Raw genomic sequence first — 18,988 nt, 5'->3', positions numbered from 1 at the left:
ACTGTGAGACTCCAGTCTGGTTTTTGTGTCATCAGAGCCCCTGGATGAATCACTGAATGACTGCCAAGTCCAGATTATCTAAAGCAAAACAGTGCGACCCATCATGCAAGGTGATGATCAAACCTGGGAATTGTCTATACAGGTGATCTTTAAAGTTCTCTTTTCTAGTTAGAAACTTTGGGAAGGGCAAGTACACACTGCTATATTTAAAATGGATAACCAACAAAGACCTATTGTGTAGCACATGGAACTCTTCTCAATGTTATGTGGCAGCCTGGATGGGAGGGGGGTTTGGGGGTGAAAGGGTACATGTATATATGAATGGCTAAGTCCCTTCACTGTTCATCTGAAACTACCACAATATTGTTAATCAGCTATACTCTGACACAAAATAAAAAGCTTAAAGTTACAAAAAATTTAAAAAAATCTCTCTTTTCACTTGACAATACATAATGGACACCTTTCCATGTCAACAGCCATAGACTCACCTACCTCATCCTTTACAGGTACACTAAATTTTCACTGTATGAATTCCCAACAATCATCTATCAATGGGCATTCCAGTTATTTTTTTTTTATTTTCAATTGAAAGCAATGCTGCAATAAATCCACCTATACATATATCTCTGCACACTTCTATTATTTCCTTAGGAATTGCTAGGTCCAAGAGCACAACTGGTTTTTTTTAATATCATATTTTTAGTATAATTTTAAATATATGTTTCATACGAGACTAATGATATAGTGACCTTGTTTAAGTTGCTTGTGTGTGTGTGTGTGTGTGTGTGTGTGTGTGTGTGTGTTCTCATTTGTGTCTGACCCTATGGACTGTAGCCCACCAGGCTCCTCTGTCCATGGGATTTTTCTGGCAACAATACTAGAGTTGGTTGCCATTTCCCCATCCAGGGGATCTTCTGGACCCAGGGATAGAACCCACTTCTCCTGCATCTCCTGCACTGCAGGCAGATTCTTTACAACTGAGTCACCAGTGAAGCCCAGTATTGACTAGTCAGTTCATCTCTACAGAAATAAATAAATACATCCCCTCTTCCCTTGCACACAGACATGCATTTTTCTGTGGGGGAAGGAATATTACCTTCCTTTGTTCTATTTTTTGTTGATTTACAGCTTTGACCAAGGCAACAAAGACTTTCTCTTTTGAAGATAAAAACTGTGTGCTAAAACAGATCACACAGGCCAGGGCGATGATGCAAATAGTTCTTGTTGAGAGAAAATAGTTATTGATGAGCTACAGGGAGAGGAGCACCTTGGTCTTATTTCTCACCTTGTCGAAAGAGACAGCCAAGTTGTGAGGTTCAATTGAAGTTGGTAAATACACAATTATTCAGCTTGTGTCTTGGTAATAAATGTGCCTCTAGGTGGTGAACCCGCCAGTCCTCAGAGCACCACTTTGCTGATTAAGGAGATAAAAAGAGGATATTGTGGAAAGGGTCATTTCAAGAGTAATGAATCCTTACTCTGTCACTGTACTTTGCCGACAGGGAAAAGAAGTTTAACAGGAATGAGGCCTCCTGGAATATCCAGGTGGCAACATGGAGTGGGACAAATCAGAGATGACTATTTCTAGGCCATGAAAAAACAGCAGGATCTCTGATGGCTGAGAAATGACTCTACTGGTGAATTAAGTACATCTCAGGGAGAAGCCTTATTAAATTAGCCTAATACCTTATTGCATGATCAATAACAATGTATTTATTTTGTACTATGGCCTTGAGTGACTTTTCATTAGGGATTTAAATGACCTTAGAAAGCTCCTGAGTATCAATTTAGAATACTTTCAGGAGATATTAGCCTGGCCTTGGAGCAAAAGATGAGTGAAAATGCGGCTCATTATTTAAGTCAGAAAGAGAATGTCAAAAAGCATTTTGCCTTGGCACTGAGGCAGGTAGCTCAAGCTATGTATCCAACCCAATGATACGGTTTTGTACGTTTTGATTTCTGGTTACAGAATGACAAAGATAAAGAAAGACAGTGTTTGCAGTCCCAATGTATTAACCCAGATGACTGTTGAGATAAAAAAGCTTGTGAGACTGGAAGAGACAGAGATATTATTAGCCAGGCTTCTGTGACATATGCTGTCCATGCTCCATCCATGCTCCCTTTGATTTCTTTGCTGTCTTCATGCTCAGACTCTTGGTGGGTTTTCACTACTGACAGACGGCAACTGGTGCCTTCAGACTACCAGAAAGTCTTTGTGGGACCCTAAGTGTCCATCTTGGTGGTAGCCCTGAACCAACAACTTACAGGCATAGATCAGAGTTTCTCAGCCCCAGCATGATTGATGCTTGCAGTCAGATATTTATTTATGGTGGGGTTGAAGGGATCTATCCTATGTATTGTAGGATGCTTAGCATCCTTGACTTCTACCCACTGGGTACCAGTACCACCTGATAGCATTCCTTAGGCAGGTTGGTAAGGAGTCCATGGGCTCAGTCATGAAGTCATCCATGTCCTGGGAATTTGTGACCATCTGGAATTTATGGCTGTTTGGAATTTAGGACTGTTTTACCCACAACAGAAGCGAGAGCTAAGAAACTGGTTAATTGATAACATCCAGAGCCATAAGAACTAGTTTCTTTAATATTGTCAGGAAATCAACCTTCATTACAAGATCAAAGGAAAACAAACTGACCTAATGTTAACTGTCTAAGCCTATACAAAACCTATTTTCAGTAACAGGTCAAAAGATATATACTAAGATGTCTTGGAGACCACAGGTAGGTTTCTTCTATCCTCTTCTGGTGTCCATGCCAGAAGCTGTCTCTGTTACTTCTTAACTGTAAATAAAGCTGTTATTCTGCTACAAAGACCTGAACGACCTACAAAGACCTGTGGTCTCTTGGTCCCAGAGTGAATTCTGTCCTTTGGAGACAGAATCCGCAGCTGACACTGAATGTCGTGGGCTCACCTTACCCCCAGTGTGGCAACCAAATGTCTCCAAACATTGTCAGATGCTGCCTGGGGAGGGAATCCTCTCAGGTTGAGAACCACAGGTTTAGGCATATAGACATCAAAGCTCCCTTGCTCGTCATCAGAACGTCCTGAGATATGACCATACTGGCTTCAAATTCCTTGAGGGACTGGATCTCCATCTGAAACTTTGCTCCCACAGTCTTGCTCAACCTCCCTCCCTTGGCGCTTCCACTTCCCAGTCCCCATGGTAGTTTTCCCTGGGCACACTTCCGAGTATTCGCCCAGATCTTCATCTCAGGATATGCACTGAGGACGACAGGTTAAGGTGGACTCAACTGAGATGCTAGCTAGATGGTCAAAGAGTCAGATGACACTATTTTGAGTATCTCTGCTGGCCCTCGCACTATTCTCTACTTTCGTCTACCTTTGCTGGAAGTGTCAACTCTCACTTGGTCTACTCAAAACAAAAATGAAGTAGAAAAAAAAAAAAGACTGCTATTTCCCATGCATTTTTTCTGTGTATATATTGACATTCTACCACCATTCTGCCTCTCTCTCCCCCTCCTACAAGCACGTTCTCCTCAGTCTAAGCAGGCACCCTTGTGTTTTCCTCACTTCCCCATGAAAGCAGCAAGATGAGTTTTCTCTGGCCTCTGGGCTTTCCCACTTAAATCATTTCCAAATCTTTTCTCTCCAGTCATTCATTCACTAGCCTAACCTTCATCCCACCCCCTTTCTTGGAGTTCTAGAGGCATTCTCCAATCTTTTTCTCTTATTTTATCTACTTTTAATAATAATTCTTTGTTTCATATTCATTGACTCTTACCATGTTTCAAGTTTTTAAACCTTCACTATCATTTTTCATTCACTTTTTCCCACCAGGTTTCAGTAAGGATAAGGAAATGAAAACAAAGAAAGCCCAGGAAGGTTTGGATAAGCCCAGGCAGTCTGAGATAGGAAATCGATTCACACATATTCTAGGAGGAGAAAATAAATGAGGAGCTAAGCCAGTCTTCCGTCCACGTGTGGCTGTTATCAGAGAGATGCAGCATTGTGAGCACACCTGTTCCCTGGATGCAGCTTCTCTCTAAACCCCTGTTTACCACTCAGGACTTTAGAATGAGATCTTGAACACCACTTCTCTGGTGCCTTTTATTTTATAAGTGGCCTTGAGACACATCTCAAAAGGAAGATAAAAATAAAAATGATTCCCTTCTGATGACCCTGCCAAGCCAAATGAATAAAATCGATAAAAATGCAATTAATTTGGATTCATTTGGACTGAAGGACCAAGAGACAAAAATAAGGAAGCATATTTGCCAGAGTGTGTGATGTAGCTTTTGGCCAGAAATTCTGCTTCCGAAAGCATCCACCTCAGATATAGCGGCAGTAATAAACTCCCTGTGTCTTACACACCCATAAATCCTTGCACAAACCAAGATTTCAATGGTCTCTTCCCTTAACCCACACATAAAGCATTCCAGACACTAATTTAGAATATTAATTAAATCTCGGAAAGTTGCACTGGTATCTCAGATATAACCTGTATAACTGGTTTTATAACCAGTTCTATAACCTGTATAACTATTTTTTTAAAACTGGATTATCCACTTCAAAGAAACTCCTCTTAATGTGACCTTTCTCAAAGAAAAAGTAATAAGACATCCCCTTTCCAAAATAATGAGGATGCAATAGGAGTAGTTAAAACTTAAGACTAGAACAGCCACCACAACTATAGGGGATCAAATATAAATGGAGATTTACGAAGTATTTTTTACAGGTAGATGAAATAGATGAACACTGATTTTTTTAAGTAAATGTGTTTTATATTATAAGACTAGCAAAAGTGTATTAAAAGGGCTACAACACGAATTCAATATGCTTCATTAGAAGACACTAGGAACTAGAAGCTGACTTTAAAGGGAGTTGGAGACAGTAAGAACAGAGCGACAGAGGATAAGATGGTTGGAGGGCATCACTGACTCAATGGACATAAGCTTGAGCAAATTCCAAGAGATAGTGAAAGACAGGGAAGCCTAGCATGCTGCAGACCATGGGGTGGCAAATTGTCAGACATGACTTAGTGACAACAACAAGAACAGAGCAATGAAGGAGCTGATGGATGGAGCAGTGGATGCAGATGAACAGAAAGAAAAATATGGAGCCCAAACAAGAAGAAACAAAGGAGAAAGAGGACAATAGAGGCACCAAGATGCTACACCAGAAGTACAGAGGAGGGGACAAATGCAAGAGAGTATCCTAAGTCAAAAAAAAAAAAAGGCAAGAGACGAACATATGCCTTCTGCTTCTACAGAGAAGTCAGAACCTGTGCTGAAGGCACGAGGAGGAACTAAGCTAGGAAGACAAGCAAGGAGAAGGGCAGAGAGAAAATACAGGCAGCTCTTGAAAGCATCATTGAGCTTTTGAGATATCCCCAGAGAGTCTTACAGCATCTGCTCTCTTTATCCCGGAGGGGAACAGATCTCTCTAAGCAGGCTGAAACCAGTGGTCACAGGATAGGCACAGTACCCTCCAGAGAGACCACAGATTGAGGAAGAGCCTTCGGCATAAACACTTACTAGAAATATAACCCGTGTTTATTTCCGGGGTAGAAGTTAAGCAGAACACTACAGGTACCATGATAATCCCAGCAAGAATCCACTGTGATGCACAACACTGCACAATCAAAGACTTCATTCACTGAGTCTATAGACATATATTGAGCTCCTTCTGTGTACCAGTCTCTGGGCTGGGAGCTGAGGCCACAGAAGTGGGTGGGACAGGACCCTCATCCTAGAGACCCTGAGCTCATGAAGCCTAAGTTATAGACAGCAGTGGAAGTTCTTGTATAGTACAGCTTATTTATAAATGAAAGAGGTTACTTCATACTTATTATTAGAACTTAAGATGGGTTAGGTTTAAAACAAATCTCAAAAATACTTAAGTCTTCAAATTTGTGGTAGCCTAAATGGAATGTAAATTCATATTTTATGAAATATAAGTCTCAAGATTTCATGTATTCCTGTAAGCACTATACTAAGTCATCACAGTTTGGAAAGTACTGTGCATTTTTATCCCCAACTATATCTGAATTCAGTTTATTTCTGGTGATGAAATCAAGCCATGGTTCCCTTAGGAAGGGTAACTACACCACATGAGTTCATGAATAAGGCAAAAGGAATATTCACATAAACTAAAAAAAATCAAAAAGTTGGGGTGAGATTTCATTTAAGGTATGCAATAGCCCTGGACTTGAGTTATCTTGTGAGGACAAAAATTAATGGTTTTACCCCTTATGTATCATCATGTTTTTTACAGTGCAGTTATCTTCCCACGATTGACTATAAATACTGCATTGTGTAGTTCCATATTTATTCTTCCTCATTTATTTCTGTATCACATTCCTTCAGTTTACAAATAGCAAAATTATTTCCTGTAAGTTTTTGCACTGCCAGCCCCAGCTAGGATCTGAAAAATCACACAATATACTTCCTGTCTCTCATGATATCTGCAGCTAAAGAGCTGAGAACCTCCATTCACATTTTTTGCTGAGGATGCTTAAAGAGAGCTTCTTCTTTCAGAGTTCCTAGTTCCAAGCTGCTAATATGCCCAAAGCCGTATTTTATCAGGACGATCAAGATACAGAGAGAAGTGTCCTCTTTTCTACTTTCTTTCATTCAACATGTATTTCTTGAATACAGTATCAGGCGCTGTCCTGGGTGCTGGAGACACAACATGAATGAAACACAAGCCCCATGTCCCAGGAGATAGACCACTAATGATAAGAATAAGGAAGAACGTACTTCCATAGGAACATGAGGGAAAGTCACTCAGCTTTAGTGTCAGGTTGGGCTTCAAATTAAAAATGAGGTCTGATTAACACCTGAAGGACAAGAAAGAATTATTCAGGCACCTGGTGAGAGTTACTGAAGGAAAATGAATGGAGAGAGAATGAAACAGGAAATGAATAAAATATAAAGGAATCAGAGGTCAGAACTCAAAAGTTCTTGTAATACATGTTTGCAATACCTTGATAGAAGGAAATGGTGGGGATGCACTTCATAGACTAAAAATAAAACATCATATAAGCAGTTATACTATTTATTTATTTGGTGGCCAATAACATGAATTTTAAATTAATTTTTCCCCCTTAGCTGTACATTGGCTACTATTTCTGTGACCCTTTCTCTTTTTTCAGTTTTTCTTTACCCTGTTCTTCCCGTAGAGGATATAGAACATAATGCTACAATGATTCACAAATGAACAAACAAGTTCTTAATAAATGCTTTCTGGTAGTGTTAATAAGGAACATAAAATATTTTAATGCTTCTTTATGATATCAACATCAAAGTTCACTTCAAAAATTGTTGCATCTGTGTACATATATAAAATGAAGGGAGAATAGAGACATGGGAATATTTGAGAAGAGTGAATAATAATTTAAGAAGTTTAAATCCCAAGAATGTAATAAAACTTGCAAAATATGCCATAGAAAGCAAAGGGGCTGTTTTAGCTTGGAAGGCACTGATATGATTCTTGGGAATCAATGTAATAATACTGACAGATGACAATGAGAAAGCAGAGCTGCTCAATATTTATTTTGCTTTTATCTTCTATGTCAAGGAGAAGGATTGATTAGAAAGGACAGAACAAATATTGGAATGAGAGAAATGAAGACCAAGACAAATGGGAAGAACAGAGAGCCTTGTTCTAAATGTGTTTGAGTCTCTGCCAGCCATTGTTAGGGGTCTTTGAGGGGTTGTATAGGAAACAGGAATATTGCTGGACAACAGAGAAAGTGTGATATCTCAACTACAAGGAAAGAGCAGTGGATGCCCCAGGAGTTAGCAACCCTGCCTGTGTAGCTCGGTTCCCATCCACCTATGGAAGCATGAACGCCAAGCTGAATTGCAGTCCTATAAATTTCTTTAAAATCTTAATAGGTAATTCTGATGCAAAGCCAGAGCGGAAACTCTGCTATAAATCTATGAGCTTGATGTCAACCCCAGCCAAAAATTTTTAACATCTTCTTCTGCTTATTTGAAACAATAGTTTGTGACCACATGAACAGTGAATGGGAAATTGCTAAAAGTCAACATGGGCTTAAGAATAGCAAATAACTCTAGACAAATTTCATTTTCATTTTAACTGAAGGAAGTTTGTGTATTAGCATCTTCCAGAACCTGTTCTATGGTACACTAGTTCTACTAGATATTAACTAGTATAGTTAACAGAGAGCTAACTATATAGTTAATATAGTTAATAAATATTAACTATTAACTAGTTCTACTAGATATTAACAGCTATTAATAAGAACAAAAAAAGATTCCACAGCAAATAAACCTGGGAGGTTCTGACTTTAGCAAAGTTATGCTGATTTATTTATTCAGTTTCATTGTCATCTTTAATAAGATAATGTGTACTGAATCTCCAGAGGGATTTAATAAAGAGACTCCCAAACACTCATGATCCTTCAACCCTTGTTTTCCTGCCTAGCTCTTACAACTGGTATTTCTTATTGTTGCTCTTCAGTTACTAAGTCCTGTCCAGCTCTCTGCGACTCCAAGAACTGCAGTACACCAGGCTTCCCTGACCTTCACTATCTCCTGGAGTTTGCTCAAACTCATGTCTATTGAGTCAGTGATGCCATCCAACCATCTCATCCTTTGTTATCCCCTTCTTCTCTTGCCCACAATCTTTCCCAGCATCAGGGTCTTTTCCAACCAGCTGGCTCTTTGCAACAGGTGGCCAAAGAATTGGAGCTTCAGTTTTAGCATCAGTCCTTCCAATGAAGATTGAGGGTTGATTTCCTTTAGGATTGACTAGTTTGATCTCCTTGCTTTCCAAGGGATTCTATACCTAAATTATTATTTTAGGTTAAACCAGTGGGTTCGAAAGAGCACTTCATGCTATCTTTGGAAGAAAGATAAAGGAATATTGACTATTTGACAGTACTTTAAAAAATGTTGATTGCATGTGTGCTTCAGCCGTGTCCAACTCTTTGTGATCCTATGGACTATATCCAACAGGCTCCTCCGTCCATGGGATTCTCTAGGCAAGAATACAGGAGTGGGCTGCCATGCCCTTCTTCAGGCGATCTTCCCAACCCAGGGATCAAACCCACATCTCGTAAGTCTCCTGCATTGGCAGGTGGTTTCTTTACCACTAGTGCCACCTGCGAAGCCCCAAAAAGTGTTGAATAGTTGACTATAATTAACCTAGAAGAGGGCTTCGCTGGTGGCTTAGCTGGTAAAGAATCTGCCTGCAATGCAGGAGACCTGGGTTCAATCCCTGGGTTGGGGAAGATCCCCTGGAGAAGTGAACAGCTACCCACTCCAGTATTCTGGCTTGGAGAATTCCATGGACTCTATAGTCCATGGGGTTGCAAAGAGTCAGACATGACTGAGCGACTTTTACTTTCACAACCTAGAGGAAGAACTCTGCCATTCATTTATTTATTTACTCACCCATTCATTTACTCAAAAGTATTTATTAAATTTCTAATATTTACCAGGTGCTGTACTAAACATCAGAAATGCAATGAGAAGCAAAACAAACATGAATCTTGATGCTGTCATATTTAACACTTTCATCAATAATTTCTATGAGAATGTATATATTAGCTGAATGATATACAGAATACGTTGGGATGAATGATAGTGCTAAGATTCAGAATCACTACTTGGCTAAAATACAGGCAGGTTATAAGATGAAATCCAAGAGTGAAAAACAACTGTTACAAATATCAGCACAAATAAAGGAGTCAGAAGTTCGACGACAAGCTCAACATGAGTTTTAAAATGCTAACAAAGCATAAGGAGGAAATTTTTAAAAGACTGTGTTCTCATTAGAACACAATTCAAATGTATTCTTTTTAAGATGGCTGAGTAATACTCCATTGTGTATGTGTACCACAACTTTCATTCATGTCAATGTATGGCAAAAACCACTACAATATTGTAAAGTAATTAGCCTCCAATTAAAATAAATAAGTTTAAAAAAAGAATGTATAATTGAAGCTTAATATTTTTCACACTATATAAACATCTTGAAATCATAAATAAATTTAATATCATTCATATCTTTTATTCTATATGTAAGATCACTGAGATTGCAATTATTCTGTTTTCTATAATCACATAAATAGAAACTGTCTGAAAATGCTGAGAAGAAAATAAAAACTGTTTAAAGAAGAAAAAAAAAAAAGATTGTGTTCATGAAAAAACGTTTCTAGTTCTGCTGACTATTTATGGCCAAAATCAGACCAGAAGTAACGTATTTAACATTGCCACCATTAAAAGAAGTCGTCATTGGGACTTCTCTGGGGTCCAGTGGTTAAGAATCTGCCTTGTGATGCAGGGGACACAGGTCTGATCCCTGGTTAGGGAACTAAAATCCCACACGCCAGAGAGCTAAGCCTCTTTGAAAGTACTAACTAAGCCTGCTTTGAAACTACTGAGCCCATGCACCACAATTAGAGAGTCCGGGTGCCACAACGTAAGATCCCACGTGATACAAAGAAGTCGTGCATTGTGTGCCACAACTAAGGCCCAACACAGACAAGTATTTAAAAAAAAAAAAAAAACAACTAACAATCTTATTTTAAAAAAGGAAAGAAGCCATCATTAACCCAGAATCTATCTAGAGAGGAGCAACCCAGGTGATTGGAATCTCAAAACCAGTAAACATGGAGAAGGGTTGCAAGAATGAATAATATTTCACTTAAGGGGAGGGATGGGTGTTGAGTGTACACTATTGTTGTTTTTATTCAGCCATTAAATCATGTCCGACTTTTTGCAATCCCATGAGCTGCAGCACGCCAGGCTTCTATGTCCGTCACTAGCTCCCTGAGTATGCTCAAACTCATGCCCATTAAGTCAGTGATGTCCTCCAACCATCTCATCCTCTGTCACCCCCTTCTCCTCTTGCCATCAATTTTTCCCAACATCAGGGTCTTTTCCAATGAGTGAGTTCTTTGCATCACGTAGCCAAAATACTGGAGCTTCAGTTTCAGCATCAGTCCTTCCAATGAATATTCAGGATTGATTTCCTTAAGGATTAACTGGTTTGATCTCCTTGCAGTTCAAGGGACTCTCAAGAGTCTTCTCCAACACCACAGTCTGAAAGCGTCAATTTTTCAGCACTCATCCTTCTTTATGGTCCAACTCTCTCATCCATACATGACTACTGGAAAAACCGTAGCTTTGACTACATGGATCTTTGTCAGCAAAGTGATATCTCTGCTTTTTAAAACACTGTCTAGGTTTGACATAGCTATTCTTCTAAGGAGCAAGTGTCTGTTAATTTTGTGGCTGCAGTCACCCTCACATTGATTTTGGAGTCCAAGAAAATGAAATCTGACACTGCTTAAACATTTTCCCCATCTATTTGCCATGAAGTGATGGGACCCAATAGTATGATCTTAGTTTTTTGAATGTTGACTTTTAAGCCAGCTTTTCCACTCTCCTCTTTCACCTTCATTAAGAGGTTCTTTAGTTTCTCTTCACTTTCTGCCATTAAAGTAGTATCATCTGCTTACCTGAGGTTGTGGATATTTCTCCTGACAATCTTAATTCCAGCTTGTGATTCCATCCAGGGTCGCATTTCACATTATGTACTCTGCATATAAGTTAAATAAGCAGGGTGACAATATACAGCCTTGACGTACTCCTTTCCCAATTTCGAACCAATCTGTTGTTCCATGACTGGTTCTAACTGTTGCTTCTTGACCTGCATACAGGTTTCTCAGGAGACAGGTAAGGTTTTCTGGTATCACATCTCTAAGAATATTACAGTCTGTTGTGATTCACACAGTCAAAGGCTTTAGCATAGTCAATGAAGCAGAGGTAGATATTTTTTTTTTTTTACTTTCTTGCTTTTTCAATGATCCAATGGATGTTGGCAAGTTGATCTCTGGTTCCTCTGCCTTTTCTAAATCCAGCTTGAACATCTGGAAGTTCTTTGTTCACATACTATTGAAGCCTGACTTGGAGAATTTTAAGCATTACTTTGCTAGTTTGTGAGACAAGTGCAATTGTGCAGTAGTTTGAACATTCTTCAACATTGCCTTTCTTTGGGATTGGAATGAAAACTGACCTTTTCCAGTTTGATGATAAGCACTAGATGTCATCAAAGAATAAAACATGGCTCTTGATTTTTTATTTTATAATAGACATATTAAAAGAGTGATGAGAGCTCAGAAGAAGGAGGGTTTTTTAATTAATCATTTTGTTGAAAACTTGACTAATGTAAAAAGGTTAGAAACGCTTTTTAGAGAAGACATGTGCACTGGATCTTGAATTAATCAACATTACAAGCTTTCCAAAACTTGACATTAAGCTGTTTTTAACACCAATGAGGACTTAATCCCCCATAAGCTCTGGCACTTCAATTTCTACTATTTTTCCTCCCTCTAATATCTTCCATTTCTCTCTCTCCCTGAACTTTTTTCTCTGCATGTTTTCCTATTTGCCTTTGACAATCTATTAGATTTGCTTTTATCCCATCCTCTCTCTTCCTATCACTAACTTCACTAAATCTTTTTTCTTCATTTATTTTTATTAGTTGGAGGCTAATTACTTTACAATATTGTAGTGGTTTTGGTCAAAAACTTCACTAAATCTTATGCCTGGGTTTTGTAACAAGCTTCTCACTGGTTTTCCCCATCCTCAAGATGGCACAGCCCTCCACAAACCAGCTCCTAACCCAAGTCACTCCTATCTGCCCCTACTCTCCAAGCTCCTGACCATCAAAAACATCATGCCAAATTCATCCTCCTAACATTCTTCCACTTGTTATCCAATTATCTATGATAAATCTCTTTCTATTAAATCCAACAAATACCCCACCTTGGGCTTCAAGTTTGATTATGACCTGGTCAGTCCTTCCTTCCCAGTCTCCCTTAATACTCATCTTCCAAGCCAGCATTTCACTGTCTCTTTCATGCACATTTCTTGTTGCTATTCAGTTGCCAAGGCACATCCAACTCTTTGCAACCCCCCATAGACTACATCATGCCAGGTCTCCCTGTTCCTCACCACATCCCAAAGTTTGCCTAAGTTCATGTCCATTGAATTGGTGGTGCCATCCAATCATTTCATCCTCTGTGATCTTCTCTTTCTGCCTTCAACCTTTCCCAGCACCAGAGTCTTTTCCAATGAGTTATTGTTTGCATTCATGTACATTATTCATTCCAATTTGTAAAACTTTACTCATATTACCTCTCTATGGAATGTTGCTGTCACTCAGCCAGTTCAGTTCAGTCACTCAGTCGTGTCCAACTCTTTGTGACCCCATGGACTGCAGCATGCCAGGCTTCCCTGTCCATTACCCAACTCCCGGAGCTTGCCTAAACTCATGTTCATCAAGTTGGTGATGCCATCCAACCAGCTCATTCTCTGCCATCCCCTTCTCCTCCTGCCTTCAACCCTTCCCAGCATCAGGGTCTTATCTAATGAGTCAGCTCTTCGCATCAGGTGGCCAAAGTATTGGAGCTTCAGTTTCATCATCAGTCCTTCCAATGAATATTCAGGACTGATTTCCTTTAGGATTGACTGTTTTGATCTCCTTGCAGTCCAAGGGACTCTCAAGAGTCTTCTCCAACACCATAGTGTTGCTGTCCCTACTCAGCCCATTTTGCCTCACAAGATTCTAGCCACATTTTCAAGCCTCATTTAGATACTGTCTTCTTCCGTACACTCCAGTGACACTAACCTCAACAATACCCAGTTCACTACTTAAATATCATCTGAGGGACTTCCCTTTTGGTTCAGTGGTTAAGACTCCAAGTTTCCAATGCAGAAGGCACAGGTTCAATCTCTGGTCAAGGAACTAAGATCCTGCATGCTTCAGAACACTTGGCCAAAAAAATAAATAAATAAAATAAATCTTAAAATAGTTCATCAAAAAAAATGCAAAGCAATTTTGTCAAAAGCAGTAATAAATACGATCTGATAGTTTTTTACATATGTCATATGGATTTTTATGTGTGTGTATATATACATATATATCAGTTATACCTTTCCTGAGTTACAAATTCCTTGAGACTAAGGATATTTTCTGAATTCCTCCAAAAATACTATGCCCACAGTAAGTATAAATACATAGTTCTTGACTGATCATTTTCATTTAGGGAACAACAACAGAATAAGAATATCCTCTATTAAATCTAACACTGGATTAAGGAGTGGACTAGTAGGGCAACTGACCAAGGTAACAATCTGTAATATAATCTATCAGATTATTACTACAGCATGAAAGACACTGTGAAGACACCAAGGGGGAGAAAGAGGCAGTGCATTTATGTAGTTGAAAATAATGCTGATGATGAACCTGTCCGGAGGGCATGCTTGTTCTCAGAACACCAGGGGAGTATACTTCCTTCCAGAGCCATGAAGCCCAGGGAACAGAAAGGCTATGGCAGCTAGGGGAGCCACTAGCAGTCTCTCCTGTCTTACCTCACGTGTTCAGTGTTCATCCGGATCATTAACATTTCAGCCATCTTTGGGCATTCCCATGTCATCATCCTTTCTTGCATGCGTGCTCAGTTGCTTCAGCGGTGTCCGACTCTTTGCGACCCTATAGACTGAAGCCTGCCAGCCTCCTCTATCCATGGGGGTTCTCCAGGCAAGAATACTGGAGTGGGTTGCCATGCCCTCCTTTAGGGGATCTTCCCAACCCAGGGATTGAACCCAAGCCTCCTGCATCTCCTGCACTGCAGGCAAGTTCTTTACCAACTGAGCTACCTGGGAAGCCCCTTATCTTTTCTTAGTCAATTCCAAACAGAACATGAAGTGAGGTTACTCTTGCCCACCCTCAAACTATCTCCATCTACAACTTAGACAATGTTCTTATACATGCAATTCATCAAAAAGGATCCCCAACTCTTCTTGGAAAGAACATACTATAGAGAAGGTACAGGAGTTAGTGGCAGAGAATAATTGAAGACCTGGGTTTAGATCTCATTTATTACTTTGTCCTTGGGGATCCTGATTTTCTCATATGTCAAATGTGTGGGTACCCTGGTGTGGGTATGTGTTAGATCCAGATTATATGTAAAATTCCAAAGCAATATACATGTTAGCCTGCTCAGAGGTGAAATAAGCAGGCTAGGCACTCTCTTAGGTGGGCCTTTAGCTCTAGCTCTAAAGATGTCTTATTGAAGTAATCACTTTTGCTCCACAGAAACAATTCTGGCTTATGATGGAATAATTTCTGTCCAATACAGTATATTTTATGTGATAATCACATTAGGTTCCTATAACCATTGCCTCTTTTCCATCGTAATACCTCTAACTAAGAAATAATGGTGGTGTATTGACCAGCAGATAACCCTTCTTCATTATGAGTAGCATCAGAGAGTATATCTTTCTTACATTTTTGCTTCATTCAACAGTTTTTGGTATGAGTGACCTTATTCTTTTAATGTTAGGCAGAATTAATTAAAGATACCATTTTTTAATGCTGCAACACGTTTTGCTTAAAAAAATAATGTATCACTTGCCAGTTCATTTTTCATGAATATAATTATCCTCTTTTTTGCAGTTGTCATTGTTCCATATTCTTTCTTTATGAGCCACTACTTTTTTAAATATAAATTTTCACCTACTGTGTAAATGTGAACAGCTATTGGGCTTGTAGTATAGGAAGGGCCATTCACATCCTCTAGCCAAATTCCTAGTGTCGTGACTAGAAAAGCTATTATTTTTGAGCTCACCGTAGTGAAAAGGCACACTAACCCAAGGAAAAAAGTTTTTACATCTTGCAGATGTAATCTTTCTAGGTAAGCCAAGGTCTCATGACTGGTTGAAACTGTGTAACAACAAACAATTTCAGTTCCCTGCTCTTAAAATGGCCTGTCAACACAGGCTTCTGTAGGTCTATCTTTCTATTTCCTTCTAGAGGTTTTTCAGCAGAAGGATTAAGGTTATGGACACTGAACTCAGACAGAAATGATTTCAAATCTTGCCTCCACCAACTCACTTCCTGTGTGACTTTGAACATGTTAATTAAACTCTTCAGGCTTCAGTTTTCCCATCCATAAAATTAGCCCACAGAAACCATATGTACCAAAAGTTTATCATGAGGCCTGGCACATAGTAAGTGCTCGATAAATCTCAGCTGTTATTATTTTTAGCTATCAATATGTACTTTCCCTGATGTCCTATTTTCTTTCTACGAATGCCATATTTTCACAGGGCTCAATACAGACTATGTTGTCTAAAGCCTGTGACAAACATTTCTATTGGCACACATGTCCCAACTTATCTCTGAGCATTTCTACTAGAAATCTAGTGTTTGGGAGGTTTAAAAGAAGAACAAAGAGAAACACAAATATCATGTATTAACCCATATATATGGAATCTAGAAAAATGTTACTGATGAATCTATTTCCAGGGCAGGAACAGAGACACAGAGAATGGACTTGGACGCGGCAGGGTAAAGACAGGTGGGACAAATCAAGAGAGTAGCACTGACATCTATACCCTACCACGTGTAAAACAGATAGCCAGTGGGAAACTGCTGCATAGCACGAGGAGTTCGGCTCGATGTTCTACCCCTAGAAGGGGTCCCCTCTAGAAGGGCGGGGTGGGGAGGTAGGGTGGGAAGGAGGCTCCAGAAAGAGGGGATATATACTCCAGTAAAAAATTTTTAAAGAACAATACTCAAAAGAAATTGAGGGAAGTTCTACTGGACCTTTAACCTGAACACGGAGGTCAATAAAAGTCAGAGTCTTTAAACCTACTTAGATCTTATTTTTCTCCTTGTCTCTCAGGAGTGTGACTTTCCATCCCAACAGTCTTCATCCCTTTGTAACATACTGCAAAACGTGACTGGATCTATCTGGATATTCTTCCAGAATGTCAGCAACAAACCAGGAGATGCAATGAACACCAGAGTCAGCCTAAAATCACTCTCCAAAAGGGAGGCTGTGGTTAAATCTGCAAGTTTCCCTCACCTGCTTTTCATAATAACACTGCTGACTACGGGCGCGGGTCATTATGGCAATGCAGCAAGAGGGGAAAGGGTGACTTATGTAGAAAGAGTATTCTTCACGAACCTAATCAAAATTCCCTCTTTAGAGCTGAATCTGAGAAGAGGGTTGCCTGCTTCCTTGGTGCCGTTGGCATTAAGAGGTCAGTATGTGTGGACGGTACCCCACCAGGCTCTTCTGCCCACAGAATTCTCCAGGCAAGCATACTGGCATGGGGTGCCACTTCCTTGCCCAGGGATCACACCCATGTCTCTTAATGTCTCCTGCACTGGCAGGTGGACTACTTACTACTAGCACCAGCTGGGAAGCCCCAGAGGTCAGCAGAGAATCCTCCTATCACATTAGAGAGTCTTTTCTTGGTCTTCTCCAGACTATCTTCTCATCCTAAAGAGGCCATAGGAGGGAAGGGAGGGAGGAAGGAGAAGGGTCAATGGCCTATTGTTCAGAAAGGGTAGAAGAAGAGGCAGAGAGCACAGGGTGATTAGGTGTGTTTTAGTGTAAAAATATAACTAGGGTTCAAAGAAGAGGGATTAATATGTGACTGAATCAGTGCATCGTTGTTGTTTTGTCGCTCCTCCATATTCACCTCTTCATGACTCCATGGACCGTAGTAGCCACCACGCTTCTCTGTCCATGGGATTTTTCAGGCAAGAAATACCAGAGTGACTTGCCATTTCCTTCTCCAAGGGATCTTTCAAACCCTGGGATCAAACCCCCATCTCCTGCATTGCAGGAGGATTCTTTACTGCTGAGCCACCAAGGAAGCTCATCAATGCATTAGGTTTTCCCATTTTTGCCCCTATTTAGCACCTAACTTCTTTTGGGAGAAGGAAATGGCAACCCACTCCAGTATTCTTGCCTGGAGAATTCCATAGACAGAGGAGCCTAGTGGGCTGCCGTCTATGGGGTCGCACAGAGTCGGACATGACTGAAGTGACTTAGCAGCAGCTTAGCAGCAGCACCTAACAAATTAACAAGTGTGACATTTATTATGAAAGTTTTTATATATATTTTTTAAAAATCAATTATTAAAAGAGAGAAAGTGATTATTTCACAATAAACTATGAATTGCTTACTTCACAAAGGGATACTTAAATGGCTATTGAAAATCCTACTAATTCATCTTAGAGCTTTTGTACAATAATTTTATATTTAACTTAAGTGTAGCTGTTACAGTTGTTAAAAGTCACACAGCCAAGTATCCATGGAACTAAATTACCTGCAAACAGCAGTGAAGGTTCTCCCTTCTGAGTGTTTTTCATATAATATCACAAACAAATTGCCGCAGCAATCCTACAATTGAGGTTTAAAGACATCTAGTCTTTTGTCCTAGACCATATGACTAATTAAGTGGCCAAGTCAGCATTTAAACCCATGTGAACCCTGGAACTCCTGCAATGGAATTAGCTGGGGACTTGTTAACATACAGAGTACTGAACTCCACTAGGGACACCCAGAAGAAGAATCTCTGGAGATGAAATCTAGGAGTGTGTATTTCCTATAAGCATCCCAGGTTATGTGGAGATCCTTCAAAGTCTGGAACCTCCAATTTAGGTGATGAGTTATGAAACATCGTTATGTTTGGAGGATGCTGGAAGTGGATATAACCATTATTGGACCTGATAAAGTCAAAGAATGTTAAGGCAAGATATTAATGTGTCTTCAGCATAGAAGCTGAATAGTAAAGGATTCTGAATCATTTGAGTTTTATAATTAGAAGACTGTATACAAATAACCAACTCTAGTAGAATGGTGCTGCTTCCTCAACTGTAAAATAAAAGAACTAAAAAAATAAAAAATAAAAAAATAAAAGAACTGCTGTAGATGATCTCTAAGTTTCTTCCCACCAGCAATCCATGAGTTCATGGTTCTTGACTTCTTGTGATTTCCAACTCCAAGTTTTCTAACTACCCAGGGGAAAGGTGGACTCCACATCAATAAACTTTTCATATGATATTCCAATCTTCTCCACAGACTCCTCTAAACGGTTCCCTAGGATCAGAAGGCCCTCTCTTGCCTTCCTTCAGTATTTACCAAATGGAGAAAGAAAAATAAAATGAG

Source organism: Cervus canadensis, chromosome 26, assembly GCF_019320065.1.
Source record: "Cervus canadensis isolate Bull #8, Minnesota chromosome 26, ASM1932006v1, whole genome shotgun sequence".
NCBI lineage: Eukaryota > Metazoa > Chordata > Mammalia > Artiodactyla > Cervidae > Cervus > Cervus canadensis.
This window is presented reverse-complemented; position numbering follows the sequence as displayed.